This window comes from Lepidochelys kempii, chromosome 5, assembly GCF_965140265.1.
Source record: "Lepidochelys kempii isolate rLepKem1 chromosome 5, rLepKem1.hap2, whole genome shotgun sequence".
Taxonomy (NCBI): Eukaryota; Metazoa; Chordata; order Testudines; family Cheloniidae; genus Lepidochelys; species Lepidochelys kempii.
In genome coordinates, this window is record NC_133260.1 from 13,683,721 (window position 1) to 13,706,966 (window position 23,246).

At 44.4% G+C, this 23,246-nt stretch overlaps 1 protein-coding gene across 1 annotated transcript in view; it reads right to left on the reverse strand.

Moving 5' to 3' along the window:
* Nucleotides 1-22,579, reverse strand: part of ST8SIA5 (ST8 alpha-N-acetyl-neuraminide alpha-2,8-sialyltransferase 5) — a 105,308-nt gene extending 82,729 nt beyond the window's left edge. The window contains exon 1 of the mRNA XM_073343464.1: nt 22,001-22,579. The gene's annotated coding sequence lies outside the window, so the exon portion shown is untranslated. The remainder of the gene's footprint in view (nt 1-22,000) is intronic.
* Nucleotides 22,580-23,246: the final 667 nt, after the last annotated feature.

The following is a 23,246-nucleotide window of genomic DNA, read 5'->3' on the forward strand; positions in this document are numbered from 1 at the left end:
AGCCCCACTGCCTGGGTGGCAGGGATCAGGTTACAGTTTTGACCCTCCCCCTTCTCCTCCTGCCCAGGGCGGTGGAGCTCAGGCTTTGGCCCCCACACCTAGGGCAGTGGGGCTCAAGCAGGTTCAGGATTTGGTCCCCCCTCCTGGGGTCGTGTAGTAATTTTTGTTGTCAGAAAAGGGTCGTGGTGCAATGAAGTTTGAGAACCCCTGTACTAAACCATCCCTGACGGGTGTTTGTCTAACCTGTTCTTAAAAACCCCGAATGATGGAGATTCCACAACCTCTCTAGGCAATTTATTCCAGTGCTTAATTACCTTGATAGTTAGGAAGTTTTTCCTAATGTCCAACTTAAACCACCCTTGCTACAATTTAAGCCCATTGCTTCTTGTCCTTCCTCAGAAGTTTAGGAGAACAAATTTTCTCCCTCCTCCTTGTAACAACCTTTTATGTACTTGAAAACTGTTATGTCCCCTCTCAGTCTTCTCTTCTCCAGACTAAACAAACCCAATTTTTTCAATCTTCCCTCATAGGTCATGTTGTCTAGACCTTTAATCATTATTGTTGCTCTTCTCCAATTTGTTGACATCTTTCCTGAAATGTGGTGCCCAGAACTGGATACAGTACTCCAGCTGAGGCCTAATCAGCGTGGAGTAGAGTGGAAGAATTACTTCTGGTGTCTTCCTTACAACACTTCTGAAAGGAGTTTGGATTTTTTTGCAAGTGTTACACTGTTGACTCATATTTAGCTTGTGATCCACTGTGACCCCCAGATCCCTTTCTGCTGTTCTCCTTTCTAAGCAGTCATTTCCCAATTTTGTATGTGTGCAACTGATTGTTCCCTTCCTAAGTGGAGTACTTCGCATTTGTATGTAAGTGCTTTGTGGAATTACTGCCTAAATGAAGCACATTGTTAAATATTAAAATAGAGCAAATCAATATTAAATCTGTTGCAGATAAAAACCAACATAATTGTATTAGCATAATCTATTACCCAACACAATGTCTGGTCCCTCATGGGTGCCATAAATCCCTGAGTGATTCAGTTAAGTCTAAGATCCAGATATTAAATGTGAGCAAAGCTGAAAGTGTCCATGGTCTTTTGAGGCCATGAATAGAAGCCAAAAGGCATTCCAATTCCATATCCTCTAACAGTGGAATGGCCTGGGTGGGATGAGACCTCACAGAAGTAGAATATGGTTTGCATGTTGAATGCCTATTAGATTATATATTGACTCACATGAGCGAATATGAAAGCAGCTCCATTCATATTACAGTCCATGCACATAGGCAACTTGTGTAAAGAGTGGGATTCACACACAGAGATTGCCACACACGTCTTTTCCACATTGCAAAAGGGATCTCTGCATGGGTCAGTGAATGGGGTCCTTCTTCCTTGGGCAAGGAGCTCCAGCACAGCATCTGTCAAGGTTCATAGCCTATAGTCGCTATTTTTTAATTGTTAGTGGCAGCTTATTGCAGCGTGTGGGTTATGCTTTCTAATAGCTGCTATATTAACCAGTGAATTTAAAAGAGTATTGTACTGAATCTAGTATTACTATTATTTGTAATACAGTAGTACACCAAGACCCAAAGCAAGATCAGGGCCCTATTGTGTTGAGTGCTGTACAGACACACACAGTGAGAGACAATTCCTGCTCAGAGCTTGGTGAATAGCAGATGTTTCCATTCACCAGCAATTCGGGAGGGGGGTGGGGAGAGAGACTCATTTTGGCTTCAACCAAAAATGAAATTTTAACAACATTTTTGGCAAATCAAAAAAGTTAAAAAAAAATTCATTTCAGGTTTAGTTAGATGTTTTACTTAACCCAAAACAAAAATGTTTTATTTAGATTTTGAGCATTTCATATTTTTTAAATTTTTAATTCAAATTAAAGGAAATTTCTATCCAAAAGGCCATTTCAAATTGAAAAATCCAAATGTTTCATTTCCAAAATATCGAAATAAAACATGTTGATTTTTTTTTCAGATGGGGGGGCAGGATGTTGAGGGCGGGGTGTCAAAAATGTCACCCGGTTCGGTCCTTCGCTGAAATGTTTACATACCACTTCCTTCATCATATTATTAAATACTTTCCCACTTATATAGCACCTTGTAAGTGTAGCTCTAAGTCAGTGGTTCTTAACCTTTACCGCAGCCTACACCCCTTTGGTTCTCAAAATATGTTCTTGCACCCCTTATCAAAAATCATTGAAGTAGGTCAGTTCTTTAAACCTAGATATATTTTTGTTTGTATATTACAGTAATCGTTAAAAAAATTATAATATTAATAAATACATAGGTTTGATGAAACAAAGTAGTTCTACTTACGTGCCTGTGCTTAATTTGTGTTTTTGATCATTTACTTACTAAAAAAATCTGGCCTATCTCGCACCCCCAGAAAGGGCATCTTGCACCGCCCCCCCTCAGGTTCAGAACCGCTGCTCTAAGTGCTTTACAGAGTTGGGTAATAAAATTGCCATGTGACCAACAGAAGAAAATGGAGATAAAGATAAGTGTGATAACATCTCACATAATTTATATATGTTACATATATGTGGGGGATTAACATAAGAAAAGCTACTTTTGTATTAATTCATATGAGGCAGTACTTGAACTTACTGAAGTCTGACTGATATAGACCTAAACTTTCCAGAATGGCTAGTATTTAGGATACCTCTGGTTTTGGGTTTCCAACTCAACCCCACCCCTTAAAGGGGCCTGATTTTCTAAATGGCATCTCAAGTAGAGCTCTCAAAAATTGTGTCACCCAAAATTTCGAGACATTGATGAAAATTTAGGCCACAGAGCCTGATTTCTGTGGTCCTGCCTGCCCAGAATGCCAAATGTAGTCAATGAGAGCTGTCGGTGCCCAGCAGCTCAGAAAAATCTGGTCCATATTACTTACACAGCACTTACATATGTGTTACCTACACTGGTTCCATTCAGGATTTTGCATGGGGGCCCGAGGCCTGGCTCAAAAGAAACAAGCCATGAGCTGTTGAATGAGCCATGCATGTTCCTAATGCTTGAAAATATCAGGACCTTGCTCCTGCTCCCTAGTGAGTTCAGTGACAGCAGGATCCGCACCACTGGGTGAAATCCTGGCTGTACTGGAATCAATAGCCAAACTCCCATTGACTTCAGCAGGGCCAGGATTTCACCTGTTAAGTTCAAGCACAGGTGAAGTTTCTTTTTCCATTAGGTACAGTATTACTAGTATAATGAGCAGGATTCTCCTGAGCTTAGAATGAGGAATATTGCTAGAACCACACCTCATCTCATGGCAAAGTGCCCTTTGTGTATTTGTTTTACTGTTATTGTAAATGTGCTTCTCCCTGCACACACATTTATGTTACTGTAACAATGATGTATTTCAATCAGAAGGATAGATTTAATTGACCAGGATGACTAAGATCTGGTCTTGGCACATAGTTTGCTGTGACAGTGAACAACAGTACTTGAAATGGGGAGGGGGAATAGTATTTTTCCCTTCCCCCTCCTAACAGATTCCTTTGTATTGTAATAGTTGATGAATTAACTGAATGATTTGATAATTTGACATGCACAGTTATGCGCGCAGGAGGGGAAGAGATCAGAATTCAGAAATGACATGAAAGTCACCATTGTCCTAAGTGTTTCATCATTCTGAATTAATTTTGCATTTGTAAGACTAGGTTAATCAAAATGGATATATTCATTAGCTCCTTGTTACATGTATTTCCACAGTTGTCCCACTGTAATTCAGTTTTGGCTACTGTTCATTTAATAAAATCTCTTTTGAAGGACACTCTCTTATATCATTCATTAGTAATCAGATATTGAAAACAGCAAGGATTGATCTTTGACCAGATGTTCATACGAGTTAATTTTCTAGACTAAGCCGATATATTTTTAAAAGCCTGAATATTGTTATTTTAATGAATCAGTCTCGCTCCCTAAATTATTTCAGTACAAGGCACAAATTCAATTTTTTAAAAAAATCTCCCTCTGACTTTCATTGACGTCAAACACCAAACCCCCTCAAAAAAAAATTTTTCCTGGGCTTGTGGCTTTCTGCATTATGGAAACTTATCAGAGTTTCTACTGAAACTGTTCCAAAAGAAGGAAGCCTCTACCCAGATAACACTGCTAACCCTAGATATACACCTTCAGGTTCTCTTGGTTTTCAATTTACGTTCATATTGTGGGTCTAATTCATAAATTTTGTCCACACAACGTCAGGCCTAACTTGCATGCACAGTTACAGTGACTGCTGGTTCAAGCAAACCTGGAGCCCCCTGCAATGTCATTCTACCGGGCCTTTGGCTCAGGGTCAAAATTCACTGTGTGATCCTCTAATCTGCCATAAATGCCCAGGCCGGTATTACTTATTATATGTATTACAATAGCATCTATAGGCCACAACAGAGACAAGATCCCCATTGTGCTAGGCACTGTATATATCAGCAATTCTCAAACTGTGGATCAGGACCCAAAAGTGGGTCACAACCCCATTTGAATGGGGTTGCCAGGACTGGCTTAGATTTACTGGAGCCCGAGGCTGAAGCTGAAGCCCAAGCCCCATCATCTGTGGCCAAGGCTGAAGCCCAAGGGCTTCAGCCCTGGGTGGTGGAGCTCAGGTTACAAGCTCCTTGCTTGGGCTTGAAGACCTGGGGCTTTAGCCTGCCCGCTCACAGTCCCCCCTCCTGGGGTCGTGTAGTAATTTTTGTTGTCAGAAGGGGGTTGCAGTGCAATGAAATTTGAGAACGCCTGGTATATGTGCATATCTAATGTCAACAGACCCCTGGTCGTTAGCGGGCAGGATCGAACCGGGGACCTCTGGAGCTTAGTGCATGAGCCTCTACCACATGGAGAGCAGACTCATTTAACTCTCTCTAAGTAGTCTCAGTGCCACTAGATGGGACAGAACACCACACCCTGAAGGTGTGTGGGTTACACACAGTAAGAGGTAATCCCTGCCTTGACAATTTTATGATCAAAATAGACATCACAGAGAAAAGGTGGGAGAAAGGAAGTATTATTAGCCCCATTTGACAGATGAGGGACAGAGAGATTGAGTGGCTTGCCCAAGATTACAGTTAGGACCAAGATCCATGCTGAGATTTCAACCACATCCAAAGTTTGGGGATGTTTGGAACTGGGGAATTATTTCAGGTTCATTTCTACATGCTATGATATTCCAGCAAATTGCAACTACCCATGAAGTCACGCTGATAAAATATCTCCATAGTCCAATTTCGGAAAAAAACTGAAAACATTAAATAAGCTAATGAAGTTTTCTCAGGATCAGGCTAAGGCTAGTAGTTCTTAGATTTCCTGTTCCAATATGGGGCCTCATCCTGTCAAGTCCTGAGCTGAAGAGCCCTCAATGCTGCGATCAATGGGGCTATGTAGGATCCTGTATAGGGTCAAACACAGTGCCTCTGGCCCAAAGATATTTAGTCTCCTAACTCTCCTAATTTAGTCTTCTACTGAAGTCAGTGGAAGTCAGGAGTCACCTTTGAGGATCTGGGCCTCTGTCACTAAAGCAGTTCTGGTCAGACCTGAAACCGCTGGGGTGTGCTGCCAAGGAGGCATAATCCCATCACTGAGCTTTCTTGAGTTTTGCTTTATCCTATAGAACCCAGCAGTTTACTTCAACCCAACAGTACATAGCTAGCACAGCATTGCTATCATAGGTCACTGTAATTCAGGTCAAATGCTTTCTGCATTTAGCAGTGTGTGGTAACAACCGCGCAATGGCTTTACCCTTCTGCTATTTAAGCAGCCGGGGAGGCTGCAACATGCCATTTGTTTAAATAATTGAGACGACTGTTTTTGATTGTGGGTTTTTTTTTCCTTTAAGCATGACAAAGGGAGAAGGCGGCATGATCGTAACAACGATAATAACCACAACCCATTATTAATCCAAGATGCAGGGAAGCTGGGACAGCATTTGGCCTACGGGATGCAGTGCTGCATAAGCAGGTATTGCAGAAAAGTCTTTGACAAGGACAAGCATCCCCAGGAGAGCTGCAGTTTGAGCAGAGGGAAGCAATGTGTGTCAGTTAGCCATGAGTTTTCCTGCCTTTAAGCTTCTGCATGATCATCATGAGTAGCAGTACTAGTATTTAAACTTTGCTTTCAATCAACCCTAGACATTCTATTCGAGCTGCCCGCAGTAATTCCTCTGGAGTTAAAAGGTCTGTGGGTGTTTTTCACTGCAGAGTGGATGGGAAGGTGTATGAGGGACACTGTAATTCAGTCACTTTAAATCACTTTAAATTGAAACTTCATAATACAAAAAAAAAAAACCCTCCACAAAAAAGTCAGCCTGAGAGCAGTTTCTAATCAATTAAGCCTTATTTTAGCAACAGGGAAGCAAGTTAAAAAAAAAGAATACGTTCTTTTGGCACTTTCTGATGCTTTGTCGAGCTGTTGCTAGAAAGGGCTTGCTGGTAACAAATGAAACTTCCCAGGACATTTTGTGGGCTTTGCAATTTTTTATTATTTTTTTTTTGCTGTCAAATGACAAACACACACAGATAACCTGCAGGAAATCGAAGCTTGAAAGGCGGTAACAGGAGCTGCACAATGCAAAGGGCGGCAGGGGAATGGAATCCTTCATCACCTCACCCCAGGTTACAGAACACTAGCAGAACCCCCCTGGGTTTGCTACCCTCCCTCTCACAAAAAGAGTGGTTGAGGGTGGATTGTCTGACCACACTTTCACCCAACCCTAAATCCCAAACCACCCTTTGTGTTTCTGCAGATTGATCCCCTGCACCAGGGTAATACAGATCCCACCTGCAACATCTATTGCTATTTTGGCCCTAAGTGTTATGAAATGATGTGTTGAATTGCTCTATATTATTCAGATACTAGATGTCTCTGTATGCGGTATAGAGCAGCAGTTCTCAACCAGGGGCTGCGGATCCCTGCAACTGAAGCACGTGGCCCTGAGTTCCAGTGCTGGGGTGAAACCGGGAACAGAGCTGCGGGTCTGAAGCCCCAAACCCGCCCACAGCTGAAGCTCCAGCACCCTCCCCGCCACGCCTGGTGGCTGAAGTCCGGAGCCCTTAATGCCTCCTCAAGACCCACAGGGCTAAAGCCCTGAAGGCCCCCCACACGCATCCCGTGGCTGAAGCCAGGAGCCTTGAGGCCCCCCTGCTGGGTCCTGAAGTTTTTATATTATGTTCCGGGGTGCCTCAGAAAGAAAAAGGTTGAGACCCTCTGGCATAGAATTCAGGACAGGTCATGGTAAACAAGGAAGACAAAGCAGGGGCTGAAGCAGCGCGGAAGTCTGGTTGTTTGGATCTATGCGTTTAGTTCTTTTCTTTAATAAAATGTCTCCAGTTTAAAAATCATGATACTAAGCAAGGGAGGGCAGGATCTGGGTCCCAGCCAACACAGGTAGATATTTCCCTGTAGTTTAATAACAAATGTCAGAGTTCCGTTACTACAGTTTATAGCACCTAATTATTTTCAGAATGATTCATGGGGGTTTCAGTTCTATTACTCTCTGTGAAGGGGCACCTGGAGGGCAGAACAAAGAGATTATTTGCAGGGATATTTGGGATAGGAATATTAGTTTGCTAAGGCCTGGTGTATTTGTTATTATTGGGGCAGTCATGTTTGTGTAGGCTGGTCACTGTGCCAGATTTACAAAGGTATATAGGTGCCTAAAGGTGCAGATAGGCACCTAGTGGGGTTTTCAAAAGTGCCTAACTCCCTTTTTTCCAATGGGAGTTAGGCACTTAACCAGGTTAGGTATTTTTGAAAATCCCACTAGGCACCTTTCTTCCTCTACCTTTGGCAATCTGGCCCTGAAGTCCTAGGCACATGGCCTCTCCAAGTTAAACCACAGGACCCACATAGCTAAAGCCATATGTGTTACACCTGTGCACTGTTTGATGAAGATACACCTTTAGTTACTATAAAGGATTCTACCATAGTTCAGAGGAAGTGCCTAACACAGTTAAAGATTCTGCCTAGAATTTAGGGCCACATTCTACTCTCCAATTCACACTTGCAATCCTGATTGAAGTCAATGAGAGTTGTCTGGGCACAGCCGAAGACAGTATTTACAGTATTGCATGAGCAAAGTATGAGCAAAGGTTCCCCCCTCCCCGCCCTCCTGCTGGTAATAGCTCACCTTAAGTGATCACTCTTGTTACAGAGTGTATGGTAACACCCATTGTTTCATGTTCTCTGTGTATATAAATCTCCCCACTGTATTTTCCACTGAATGCATCCGATGAAGTGAGCTGTAGCTCACGAAAGCTTCTGCTCAAATAAATTTGTTAGTCTCTAAGGTGCCACAAGTCCTCCTTTTCTTTTTAGTTGTGATGGCAGCCTGCCTCATCCCTGGGCAAAGGAGGAGCAGATCTCTTCTCTCATTAGCATCCCTTCCAGCTGACGAAGCACTGAAACAATCACTGTCCGGCCTGCCTCACCATAGTTTCCTTATAACCATACTTCTGTCACCCATGAACAGGCAGTGAATTTGTTTCAACGGCCACTGACTTTATAAGAACAAACACACGGAGGGTCAAATTCTGCTGCGAGTGACACACAGGCAACCCTCCTGACTCCAAAAAAACACTTATATTCACTGGAGCTGCAGCCTAGAATCTGCCCTTCATCATTCCCTAATTATTACGGACGGCTTGCCTTTAGCCATGGCCTTTGCATTTCACATTTCTCCAGCCATGGAATCCCCTCCCTCCCCCCCCCCCCGCCCCCCGCCGCAGAATTGAGCCACAGAATCCAAGCTTTCATTTTTTAAAAAAAAAATCAATCCTACGTTTCTAGCCCTCACAGTGAAGACCAACTTGAAAACGTGCAGCGAGTATGAAGCGATTCAGTGATATCTGCCTCAGGCCACGCCTACACTGTGGGTGCTACCGAGGCACAACTATGGCACCGCTGCTATAGTGCAGACACTTCCTACGCTGACCAAAGGGGTTTTCTTCCATCTAGGTCAGGGGTTAGGTCGGCGTAGCTATGGTGCTCCGGGGTTTGGAGTTTTCACACCTATGAGTGCCGTAGCTATGTCAACCTAACTTTTAAGTGTAGGCCAGGCCTGAGGCTGCGGCAAACGTCAGCCATAGGAAGTGGGGACTGGGTTGTTAACACTAAAATCAAAAGATGGCAATTCAAATGTCAACACTGACTATTTCAGAGCTGATTATTTTAGCAGAAATGTCCAACACACGTGCTTATTCCAACCCCCCAAATTGTCTCCCACATTTCCCAGGGGTCCAAGAGCACCAATCACCCTTACCCTACATTCAGCACCACCCTGAGGGGACAAAAGCCCTAACTATCAACAACCAACCGCTAACAGAATGGATGGTCCAGTGCTTCGGGTGCTAGCTGGAGGCCTGGGCTCACTTCCCTGCTTGCCAGACTTCCTACATGACCTTGGGCCACTCATTTAGTTTCTCTCTCTGTGCCTCAGTTTCCCATCTGTAAAATGGGGATAATTGTACTGCCCTACCTCACAAGTGTGCTGTGAAAATAACTACATTAAAGATTGTGAAGTGCTCAGATTTTAAAAAATTATTAAAGCTAATGTTCAATATATATATAATACATAGGTTGGGAAAAGAGTGTCTGTACATCTGGGTATAGTGCTCCAGATAAAACCTTCAACTTTGGCATATTAAAAACTGAAAATTGGGGGATAGCATAAAATGAATTTAATATCCAAACAAATAGCACTGGGGCTGACTGTGTTTTTCAGTTTCATATTTAATTCACTGAAAGCATCTATATTTTAATTTCAGTGAAACTGCCACAAAAATTCCAGGCTTTTGTACCAAAGGGCCATAGAAGCCTGGGACATTGGCACAGAATGTGGGTTAAGCTTTCCTCAAAGTACTTGGGTCTTCCTTTCAGGCTCCATCATGGACAGCAGTCACTGGTGGATTAAAGAATTGTCATACGGATCGACTGATCCTGGCCCTCGACGGTTAATGCTCCCTCATTCCTGGTAAATCCTCTCCATTACCAGTCCTCCTGCTCTTACGATTTAAACAACAAACAAAACTAGGGATCCCATATTCATCAATATTTTTACTCAGCAGCAGATGCAAGAGTGGATTTGGCTTTGGGACCTTGCATTTTTTACTTATTTGAGAGACGTGAAGCGATAGAGGTATAGACAATAATGAAAGGTCAATCAGGTGCTTTCACTTATCCTAAATTCTAGTACTGTGAGAAAGGGTTTAATTGAATTTAAAAGGTAATACAATTAAAACTGGTAAAAGGAAATGCCTGTTTATACAAAGCAGAGCCTTGGGAACTCGCCGCAACAGTGTCAAGACTTTGCCAAACTGATCTGACTGTGTCTTTGAATGGAGAATAAAAACTTTTACAATTACATATAAACCTTCAGGACTCAGGGCATAAATCAACCACAGCCTGCTTTGAGGCAGATTATTCAGTAACTATTCATTACAGAGTTTTCTTGCACCTTTCTCTGAAGCATCTAATACTAGCCAATGTCAGAGACAGGATATGGGAAAAAACGAAGCACTGGTTTGATCTTTCATGGCACTGTCTAGGATTACTCTTTATAAAGCTTAATCCTAATTCTATCTAATCTAGGCTTTACACCATGTCCATCACTGTGATATCTGAGCACCTAATTCACCCTTGAGGATAGTCATCATATGGACAAGGGGGATAGGGCGAGGAATATGAAAAGGGAGGGAATTAGAACAATGTCAGGGCTCCGAAGGGGGGATGGGGAGATTCACAAACTCACTCTGAAAGAGCCCCTCCTTTTTAAAGTCATACCTAAACCACATTGGTTGTGTTATGCTCCCGGAGTTTAAAATTTAAACACCATTTTTGCTATGTGGGTTGCTAACACCTGCTCACCAAGGTTACGCTTCCTAGTACTCAGCTCTGCTTGTTGTGAATACTTCAGGAAGAGACATTAAAATGCCAGCTGCTAACAAATGGAAACTTCACTCTCTGTACAGTTTGGAGGTTTTAACAGAAACCGATGCTTTAATAATAAACACTTAATGAGTGAGCAGATGCCAAATTTCAGTGGCGTTATGCCAGGGATGAATCTGGCCCAAAGTGTTTAATGCACACATCTCATATAAAATTGAATAATTGGGCCAGATTCAGTGCCGCCACTGGCATAGAGCCCAAATCAATTCCAATTTAAATCAATGGGAGCCTGTCTATTGATTTTCACGGGGGATAGATAGAGGTAGCACAATCTGGATCATTACGTTATGTCAATTCAGGAATCTAATCGGGTTTCTGCATCCCGACCAGCATGTGTAAGCTTAACACAAAAAATGGCCACGAAGGCCTTATCCTGCTTCCAGTGAAGTCAATGGTGAAACTCCCATTGACATCAGTGGCGTAGAAGCAGGCACATACAACCTCAGTCCAACAAAGTAGTGAGCACCTTTATCCTCCAGTGAAGTCTACAAGAATTGAAGGCTCCTAGCAGTGTCCAGAATGCACTCAGCATCTTCCAGGATCTATATCCAGAAAGATCATTTCAGGCCACCTGTTTTTCCTTTTGTTTTTTAATTTTGTTTTTTATAGCACTGATAAAAGCATTAACTGATCATTGTAATTAGTTCTGTAATATTTCCCCAGGGACTTTGCCTGCAGCTGCCTCAGCCCATCTGGATGGGGGAGGGGAAGCTATTACAAAAACCAGCTCCCCCAGAATGGAAAGGACTTTCCCCTGCAGCTGCCTCTGTGTGGGAATTATTAGAAACTGCTGGATTTGCAGCAGACGTTCCTTGAAATATAAGTAAGAGTTGATCTTGCTCCTACTGAACTCAATGACCATTGACTTCAGTGGCAACAAAACTGGCCCCGGCAGCTTTTTCTGAGAATGCTGCTTTGCAATAAACACACTTGGTGTCTTCTCTGAAAAAAATATTATTGACCAAAAAAAGTTTGTAAAATTGGTAGGGGTTTTTTTTGGACAACTTCTTGAGAGAAATGTTTGTGGCTTTCAGACAAAACTTTTTTGGGGGAGAGAGGGAAGCAAAAAGATGGTGGATTTCTTGTAAGTGGTGTGGTGGGGCATAAAGGTTTTATTGGTCCATGTTTGGGGTGTCCTGAATAAGTGTTCTGTGGCTTCATTGCTCATGAGAAAGGCAGCCATTCCCAACAACTGCTGGTGAACCTGTGAGACAACGTCACCCATTATATATATTTGTATACACGTACATTTACAAAGCTTGAGCTGATTTTCCTGCAGCCAGTCTGTTCAACTAAAGATGATAAAAAGGGATAGGTCATCCAGCAGTGTACAGGTGGCATCGTTGCTTCCCGAGCACCCCCTTTATGGCTGAATGTGGCCTGCCTCAGTTTCCCCATCTCAATAAGGTCACAATGAGGTCACATAAGAGGCCCAGTCAAGGAGAAGCCAAGCATCCTGCTTTACAGCAGTATATCTCCCTTCAGTAAAGCCTTCTGAAAGGAAGACTCCTAGATAAGTTTAAAGGCTCTTACCTCAGAGCCCAAATAAAACTTAAATCAAAGTAGGTATCTGTAGATTGCTCTGTGATGGCTTCTTGGTCATAGTAAATGACTGGTCCTTTGGGACTGGTAGTAACCTGAATATTGTGATTTTTGGTGTAAGGGACCATCGATCACAAAGGCAGGCTTGCCTGGGTGGCAAGATAGACCAGAATGCCCAGGTGACTCTATGTTAAGGCTGTTCTAGTGCTTGAGGAGTTCACATATGTTATTTGGTTGGTGAAGTCTAATAGTAGACCACACAATCAGGTTGAGGTTTGTGCCCTGTTCCTTGACAGTCTGCCTTGAGGTTAGCACTCAAGCCCATGAGCTACTCTAGAGAGCCTGACACTGGGTCTCTCCCAGGTCTCCCTGTCTGGAAAATTTTCTTCTACTTTATCAGGGTCTCTCTGAGGCCTCCCTAACTAGAAAGCTTTTGCCTAGTTCAAGCTCTCTGGGAAGCTCCCCTCCTCAGGAGCTTCATTTAACTGATCTGTCCTAAGCCTTTGATTAGACCCAGGTGTCGCATCCAGGTCAGGAGTGGCCAGACCTAGTAGTCAGATCTAGAGTCTGCAGTCACAATACAGGAGTCAGCTGGGTCAGTATACCAAGAGATCAGAAGCAGGAGACAAACTGGAGGTCAGAACCTCGAATCAGATACTAGGAAATCAAGCCAGGGGAATAGGAGTAGGAAGCACACAGTCCAGAACAGAGTGGAGCCCAGTTATTCAAACAGCTCCCTGTTCCTGCTGATGGCTTAAGTAGGGCCAGCAGGCCAATCAGCTGCTCTGGGGCTCCACGAATAAGACTGCAGGGGTGGAGCCTCAAATTGGGACTGGGCTTCCTGGGTCCCAGGAAAGCAAATATCAGCAGGCTACCAGATAAGGGGTGTGACTCATCCTATAAACACTGTGGCTCCAGGTTTGGACCTGGGTTGGTTCATGCCCTTCAGGGAACCCTCTCACTGGTAGCCTGGGCATCTGACTCCTTTAAAGGGCCAACCTTGTGACAGGTGATTAAATCAAAAGGGCTGAGAGCAAGAAAGATGTTGGGTTCTAAATGCAGCAGAGCCACTGATTCACTGTGTGACCTTGACCAAGGCACTTGACTTTTCTGTGTATGTCTACACAGCCCACAGCAGTGAGTCTCTCATCCCGGGTCAACACACCTGGGGTTGTGGGGCTTGGGCTACCGTGCTAAAAATAGCTGTGTAGACACTGGAGCTCTGGCTTGCAAGTCTAGGAAGGAGAGTGGGCTTCAGAGCCCAAGCCGCAACTTAGAAGTGCTGTTTACACAGCTATTTGTAGCATGTCTGGCGACTCAGGCTTGGTGCTGCTGGCTGTGTAGATGTGTCAACCCAGCTGGAATGTGGGGAAAAAATCCAAGGGCACTAAGAACCTGGTACTGTGGCTTAGCTAAGCTTTGCTGGGTAACACAATTACAAATCCTAGGGCCCAAAATAACAATGATGCAGGAAGGCTCTGGGCATCTTCACCAAGGAGCCTTGTTTGTGCCAGCCATTAATCCAGGAGAATGCTGTTAATGGCATCAGATTGCTTTCCTTCTATTAATGCCATTTAAGGTCACCTTGAAGGATACAAACTCGCCTATATTTTCCAGTCTGAGATTCAGGCAATGCACTCAAGCCTGAGCCAAAGGGGGGAAAAAAGCAACTGAGGGCTTCAGGGGATAAAAAATAGACAAAAAATGAGATGTTAAAAGTATATAAAATAGAGGCTAACGTTGATATGGCCATAATAATAGAGAAAGAAATTGTTGGAAAACAAGCAGAGGAGCTTTGTTAAGGAAATTAAATGCCATCTAGTGGAAACAGAAGAGTAGTTCAGCTCTGCAAAGGGCACCTACATCAAAGATAACCTTTAAGGCAAAGGTCTCCTCTTGGATCTCCACCCAAAACTCTTATCTGCACTGCGGCTCTCTATTGCCTATACTGCATCTCCTCAACATGAAGGCTCATCACTGGTGCCAATGGGAAGCTCCACAAGACAGCCAGTGCAGATCAGAAAGGCAAAGTTTGCCCTTATAGAGGAGCTAACTCAGTGTGGCCCACTGCAGCATGTCTTATCTGTACAAGGGAAAAGCCAGACTCACCAGCCCCAACCCAGTAAGCCGGCTCTACAGGGAAAGAGTATGCTGACATAATCACTGGCAATAGCGTGACGGTCGCTATTCATAGTAATTCTGGGGCTAATAATGTTATTTTCTAGTGCTCAAGCTCCACCAGTAGGTGGGGACTTTATTCATCACTACTTCACTTACACACATAGGGGCAGAAGTCAGCTGGGTTTTGAGCTGTCGCTCGCGGAAGCTCACGCTCAAATAAACGGGTTCGTCTCCAAGGTGCCACGAGTCCTCCTGTTCTTTTCGCGAATACAGACGAACACGGCTGCTACTCTGAAACCTTGGGTTTTTCAGTCCAGTCTCTGGATCAGGACCATGTGATCCATGGGACAGAGTAGGATATGACTGGATCTGATTGTGAGCACCATTTTGTGTTGTAATCTCCATTTTGGATTAGGAGAGCTATTTTGTGTTGTGTGCTTACATTATGATTAACCTAAGACTATTATAATGTAGTCCAGGCAGCCAACCTGCCCAGGAAAGGCCTTTAACAGCTAAATGAATGACTATGACCGAGAAGCCATCACAGAGCAATCTACAGATACCTACTTTGATTGTCTCTCAGCTGATGGCCCAACCCCATGGAACAATGGATTTTCTACACCGGGGCACCATCATGGCTGGTAGATCTGCAGCTTCTCACCCAGGCCCCATAGCCAAAGAGGGAGATTATATTTCAGACGAGGATGTTTCTCTGAGCAGAGAGGAACATCCATCACCATATTCAAGAAGAGAGGGCTGGAGAGAAAGGGAGAGAGAGAGAAGGCGGGAGGGACTCCACCTAGTCTGAACCACTGAGGAGACTTCAGACTCATAGAAGGGGCGAGATTAGATTAAGGGCAGGGGGTGCATCTCAGGACTTGTTATTTTGCAAAGATCTGTAACTCTCTAGTGCTTTTTTAAGAGTAAAGCTCCTAGGATTAAGAAGTTATTTTGCTAAGTCTCTGTTCTTGCTTTCTTGCCACTTTGTCCCCAAAGTAATTACATTAGAAGTCAGATCACCCACAGCAAGATGGAATTCTGGAGGAATGCATGTAAGCAATTGAGGGGCTCAGAAGGTCTGAGATTCTATGTCCAGGGTCTGGGGTCGTTGGAGTATTGAATCTCATATCCCAAGGAAGGACCCAACAATAGGTCTGAGCCTGGGAGTGTCCCTAGAGACCCAGATCTAGAAACAGTGACTAGATTCAGAGTAGACATAGTTGATTGGAAGCATATGGGGCCCAACACTTGGATACACTTGCAACAAACTGGTGAGCATCCAGAGTGGGACTGAGCCCGGTTGTAACAATTCAATCCTCTCGGTGAAGTAATTTTGCTATGAACTACAGTGAGAGGAGGATCAGGATCATGTATGAAGTCTTCATTCTTGTGTACTGACAGCTACTGACAGCTGGGTGGAAGTCAGTTGCATGCTTGATAGAAGAATTTGACTAAATGAAGACAGAATAGCCAGCTTCAATCCACGTGAGAAGCAGTCTCTATTAGTCTGTAGCTAGGCTTTTAGATCAAGATAGGTGAGGATTACAGTATCTTAAAATACTGTTTTGGTTGAATCCACAACTTGTTACTTCACTCTGCAGTGTTTAATTCTACTGCATGCTTTCAGGCAACAAGACAAAAACTAACACTTGGATCCTTACTCACAAAGATAAGTAGGACCTGCACCATAGATCTGACCATACTTAAGATCACTTGATGACTCCAAGATGCTCTGAAGATGGACATGGCCTTCAGCTCTGCTATACTGTAAGGCTATAAAATAGTCATATGCTGTAAGGGTTCTTATAAACACCTCTCACTTGTAAGTGTGTGTGAAGCTTTGTGAACAGTCCTAGTGCAGAGATGGGCTTGAGCCAAAATGTTTGGATTGAAAACCAGACTATGTTCCTGAACCCTGTCTCTATACTGAGCACAACGAAAACTCCAGATCTGAATAGACCTGAAATATGAAGACGTTCCTCTCTGAAACCAAACTCCAGGGCTTGGTCCTTTCATTGTGATATTTTATACCATTCAGATTCTACCACTAGATGAATGGTTTCACAGGGAGTCCATTAGAGTTCCACAAGTGGAATAAGGAGGCGCTTTATCACTCCAAGATTCTTTTCTTATACACTATAATTGAAGAAAATTCTTAATACACTTTATGTGAACATTAAGAAATTGAACCATGCTTTATTAATTGTGAGTAATATTGTGGCTCAGGTATCAGTATCCTTCCCCCTCAAAATGATGCATTTTAAAAAAGGTAGCAAGTTATAGAAATGCAGGGCTTGATACGACACAGCTGTGAACGCCACCTATTAGGAGAATTACAGGTATTGGCTTGTTTTCTACAGTCTCCCAGGAAAACTTACATTACGTGGAATGTATTCTTCATGGTGAGTGACAAGTGCAAAAGTGTTAAGCAGCCTCCTACCTAGTGGGGCTGGTCTAGAATATACTGATTCCAATATAATTAGGGATCTGTTGGTTTTTATGTCTTTCATCTTGTTCCTCTGTTTTTGTGTTTCACCCACCCTAAAGAAAGTCAGGGTGGTGCAATGCTACTAGGCAAGTGACTGAAAGATTCATTACTGTAACTGACCCAGCATTTTTGAGTCGTTTATATTGGATCCAAATTCAGAGCATCACTCAGAAACAGGAAATAAGATCTGGGATAGGTCTCCTCAAAGGACATCTGTGAGGAATATTCAGCTGTGATTAACTTCATAGCAGTTAAAGATCATCTATATATCAGCTGGGGAAAAAAAACAAACAACCCTAAGAAGTCAAGTTCAGTCAAGCCAGTTTCTGGGTCATATCTCATATCACTAAATTTGACTTCTCATTTGTTTATTCCTCATTAAACAGTCATCTTTCATTATGACACCTATTTATTTCCTACTTCTGTTAGCATTCTACACATTTCCATTATTACCATAAACTATCATGGTTATTAAAGCACTTTGAGATCTTCAGGTGACAAGCCCAGCATAGTTATTACACCTAACAAATCCCTTTACCAAATTCTTTAGGGGGAGATTTTCAAAGGCACAAAAGAGAGTTCATGCCTAACTCCCATTCACTTTCATGCCTTTGGAAATCTCCCTCCTGATACTATGCATTTATCTGCCTGCATCTGACATCTCATTTGTACTGCACCTTCCTCTGAACTCTCTCATTTTTAGACACAAAACATCTCACTTTAGAATTCAGGCATTCCATTTTGAAAATGAAATCCTAAACCGTTTGGAGTTGATTTGCATTTTTAAAATCCAGGAGGCTTAAGCAGATCACCAGGGATCTAAATTTTGTGTAAAGGTTTGAATGAACAGATCAGAAAGTGCCCCAGAGAACATCACACATTACCAGCTGCAAGAGCTCCAGACAGAACAGTAAGTCAGCAGCAATCAGACTTTTGCCAAACAGACTGGCAGACTATGATTTCTCATTTACCTTCAGTGAGTGTGGCAGCTTTTCTATCATTCCTGCTTCCTTCTCTTTCTGCTTCTCCTCCACTGTCAGTCTCATGTTTCTTAAACTCTTCAGATCACCAGGTCTCCCCACCCCTCACCACCTCCTATATGCGTCAAGCCAGATCCAGCCTCTGCCTCACGGGTATATGCAACCAATTCACTGTTCCAGCTTCCCCCGATGTCAAATTTCAGTCCGCGCACAAAACACTCCCCTCGCCTGGACAGTTGTATCAGTAGCTGGTGTGCCCTCCTGCTCTGAAATCCTGCCTAGGAGGTCAGCAAGGGACAAACAGAGGAATCCCGTGGGCCTGCTCCTGTAGAAGTCAATGGGAGTTTCATGGACTTTATTAGCCATAGGAGCAGGCTCATGCTGTTCATGAGCTGTTAATACTTCACTCCCTTTCAGCCCCCCTTTTCGGCTGGATCTGCAATATCTGGCCTATTTCTTCAGGAGCTTTCCTTCTCCTTTATATGACAACAGCAGCTGTTTTTGTTAGCACAGCAGCCTGTGCCTTGAGTGAAACCTCTGCTTGGCTCATGATGTGCCACTGATCTGCAGCGATGTCCAACGTCCCTTTGAGATTCTTTTAGTAGCATTTCTGGTATCAAACCGTATTACTTTAAAAAGAGGTTTTAGTCCCTGTTGGCGGGGATTCCCTCCCTTTCAAATGTGAACAAAAATCAAAATCAATTCAGTTTTTTAAAAATGTATAAGGTAAGCCAAAAATAGTTTTATTTAAAAATGTATTTGGGCCTTGATCCTGCATGTGAGCAGTCCCACTGACTTCTTTGGGACTACTTGGGTGAGTAAAGTTCTACATGCAGCTAGATAAGTAGTTGCAGAGTCAGGGTCTTAGATTATAAGCTATTTGGGGCAGGGACAGTCTTTTATTACAGCAGTTCTCAACCTTTCCAGACGACTATACCCCTTTCAGGAGGCTGATGTGTCTTGCGTTCCCCCAAGTTTCACCTCACTTAGAAACGACGTGCATACAAAATCAGACATAAAAATAAAAGTGTCCCGGCACACTATTACTATGAAAAATTACTTTCTCATTTTTACCATAAAGTTATAAAATAAATCAATTGGAATATAAATATTGTACATACCTTTCAGTGTACGGTATATAGAGCAGTATAAAGAAGTCATTGTATGAGATTTTAGTTTGTTCTGACTTCACTAGTGCTTTTTATGTAGCCTGTTGTAAACCTAGGCAAATATCTAGATGAGTTTATGTACTCCCTGGAAGTCCTTGACATACCCCCAGGGACACAGGTACCCCTGATTGAGAACCACTGTTCTATTGTATATGTAGCCCTGCTGCCAGGAGGAGTCGGCAGTAACAAGGGCTGGGTTCAATATGTAGGGGCTCCCCTTAACAATAGAAGATAGAACCAGCTCGAGCCCCCATCCAGTAATTTGGGAAAATTCACCACCACCCTGGGCACCGCTCAGCAGCAACATTTCCCCAGTCGCAAGCGTTGAGTCCGTGTATAGCAAGGAAAACTTAATAAAAAGAGAAAAGGAACCCAGCATTAATTTGGGAAGACACCTCAGCTATGATTCAAAAGCATCTGACCATTTGCAAACACCCACCCCAGGGTACACTGGGCAGTGTCCTTCGCCTCTGTTTCTCATCTTGTGGTGTGAAAGTCCAACAACAAATGTTCCTTTAACACATCACTCCCCTCTTCTTCCATTGCACCCCACTGACAGTTGCTGTCCTGCGTCAGTGAAGACCCAGAGTTGAGAGGTGCATTCACATGAATTCACCTTCCACCCCCTGCAAGGTGGGGGGGTACTGAGCAATGCCTCAGCTGTGAGGGCACATTCCGAGGTTCCACCACTTGACCCAGCTCTCAATGATTTCAGTGGTTGGTGGAGAACTCACGGATAGTGCAGACTGTGTAGTCTTTTTTCACTGCAATACTGTCCCACACCATGTCCATGGCTCAGCACCTGGTTATTAGTAATTTCAGCTCTAGCAATCACTGAACAAAACAAGGACTCTCAGTTGAATCTAATCAGCTCTGTCTTTAAACAGTGAATAGAGAAGGGCCAAATAGCATCCAGAACTCTCTAGGCAGAGCCCACACCCTCCAGTAGAAACACCTGTCCCCACCCTCTCTGTCTCTCTTTCCGTGGGATTTGGCACTCACTGAGCAAGGGGTAGGGATGAGGGACAGTTTAGGGGAAATCCCTGAATCAGGACAGGCTAAGTATAGTTCTGCCATCCTTTACTCATACAATAAGGATGAAAACATTCCATTACCCCTGCAATAAAGTGATTTGTAACCCAACACCAGGCAACATTGATCATTTTGGCAAAGCAGCTCCCTCTGCTGCATGCCTAGGCAGAGTAGATTATTCCTGGGGGAATTCTGTGCTACGGCGTGCACACATCAATAATAAGCCACACATATTTTTCATTTTTTTGCACAGAAAAAAAGCTTCTGCTGAGATGTTGGTGCAAGAACCGACGGGACAAATGCCCACTTTTGTCAAAACTGTGGGGTGCAGTGCAGAGGGGGTGAGCAGAGATGCTACCCCGCCCCCACAGGGGGAGGATGCAGTGTTCCAGCATGCGCCCCTCCCCACCGGGTTCCAGCGACCGGGCAACAGCAGGGGGGGCCCTCGGGCGAGCAGCTGGGGGTGTCCTGTTTCCTCTTTCAGAAATATGGTCGCCCTAGTGAGCACGGTGGCAGAGCAAGACAAGAGGGGAGAAAGCCATATCAAAGGGAGAGTGCAAGCTGGGAGAGCTAATCCCCAGAATGGCCAGCAAGAGGCACTGCAAGTAGTCTGTGCCCTGTGATGGGGTCCCCTCATTTTTTTCCATGTGGTACAATGGGGCTAGCAGGAGGTGACCACAATGGACTGTAAACACCACATGGTAACTCTCCTGGAGTTTTCAGACCATAACTCCCTCTAGGCATGACAGCAAACACAGAGAGGACAAGCCTACTGCTCAAATCCAGGTGACCCATAAGGAATGGCAAGCCTTGAACTCATGGGCACAGGAGCTGTTGTGCACAGAGAGTTGCCCTTAAAGATGCTGTGCTGGTTGTCACCTCACCTTTAGCAGTATGGCTCCAGTCGGAGCCCTGTTGCCATTGGCTGAGTTCCCACCCCAAAGACTCTCAGTAGCATCCACAGCAGGTACTCTGTAGGAGTTAATGGTGCTCCTGGAAACTTATGGCCACATGATATTATGGAGGCCATGAGCTTAGCAGGATTTCCCAAAGGGCTGGATACTGAATATGCCCACATTTACATTAGAGAAAACAGAAACAAGTTTTAGGAGGCATAAAACCTCTCCTGCTTCAGAACATACACCGACCACGAAACTGCCTGAGATTAGAAAGACTTCCCCTGTGGGCTGATGATTCGAAAATTCTGCCTTGCAGGGATTCACACACCTTCCTTGTGTAACCCTTCTGCCTGTCAGTGTTGACAGCAACAAGGGCCGGGTTCAGTATCTAGGGGATCCATTCCAATAACACAATGCAAACCGGCTCGAGCCCCACCCAGTGACCTGGGACAAATATATACCACCCCCGCTGGGCGCCTCCAAGAGGCGATACTTCCCCTCTCGCAAGCACATAGTCTGAGTGTAGCAAAAAGCCTTTTAATAACAGAGAGAAACAATGTGGCATTATGTTGGGGAAACACCACCAACAGGATTCATAACACAACCCATGAGCAAAACCCACCCCAAGCAAATTTGGGGCATGTCCTTTCCCTTTGGTTCTGAGTCCAGCAACCCAAAATCACCCAAAGTCCCAAAAGTCCAACGACCCAAAAGTCTCTGTCCTTGGTCAGGGCAGCCCCAGAGTTCAAAAGTTTATCTGCAGAGTTTTACCTCCCAACCTGGGTGGAGATGGGGGGGGCAGTTTAAGGGGCACCTTACGTGGTCCAACGCTGATGGCCCCACTTCTCAATGGGGCTCTGCTCCGTCAGCCGCTCCGCTCCACTCGCCGTCCCGCAAACTGCTCTGCTCCGCCAGCCGCTCCGCTCGCCGTCCCGCAAACTGCTCTGCTCCGCCAGCCGCTCCGCTCCACTCGCCGTCCCGCAAACTGCTCTGCTCCGCCAGCCGCTCCGCTCGCCGTCCCGCAATCCGCTCTGCTCCGCCAGCCGCTCCGCTCGCCGTCCCGCAATCTGCTCTGCCATATAGCTTCAGGCTCCCCCACTACTTAACACAACACTCAGTGATATCAGCTCTTAGTCAGTTCAGCTCTTTTGTGATTTCAGCTTGTAGTAGGGGGACCTCAGTGCTGGTGCACCATTGGCCCAAAGTGAATTCAGCTCAGCAGCCTGTAACTAGACTCCTAATGGAATCAAAATTAGCTCTGATATTCCACAGTGGAGAGAGGAGGAATTGCAATTAGCATGCAAGGCCCTCATCAGGGGACCTATGCCACCAAGTATTAATACCTATCCCCAACCTCTCTCAATTCACAGAGTTTTGGAACCTATGTCCCTTGCCTAGCAAGTGCTACTTAGTTGATGGCGAGTCCCTCCATCATAACAAAAGGCCAAGTACAGTTCCTCTGTCCTTGATTCCCATAATCAGGGTAATAACAATTTATTCTTCCTGTCCCAATAACAGAGACACTAGGGATCCCACAGCAGCCAAAGTGACCATTTGGGCAGCTATGGGCTCATCCTAGGCGTGGTGGGTGTGCCTATGCAAATGAGATCAGCCCCTGAAGTTCTTTTCCACAACTTGCCACACCTCACCACCAGATGTCAGGGTGGAGCTCATCCTGTCTCTGCTTACACTTGGAAGCAACTGGTCCTGGCCCCCGTTAGACCGGATACTGACTAGACGGACTACTGGTCTGATCCAGCAGGATAATTCCCATGGTTCCACTGTGATCTGAACAGAAGAACTATTAGAGAGACAAGGTGGGTGAGGTAATATTTTATTAGACCTTGCCTCACCAATATCCTGGAACATAAACCAGATCATCACTCTGGGATCCACACAGAGGGGACTCTCCACCCGTGAATCCCTCTCGGCCTATGTGGATGTCCCTATTCTGGAGCTCTGCAGAGTTCAGGATACAGGGCAAAAAAAGACATGCAGCAGGATATTGTCCATTCTGCAATACTATGCCCTACACAATTTCTTCATGGAAAACTGAGCAGCAAAT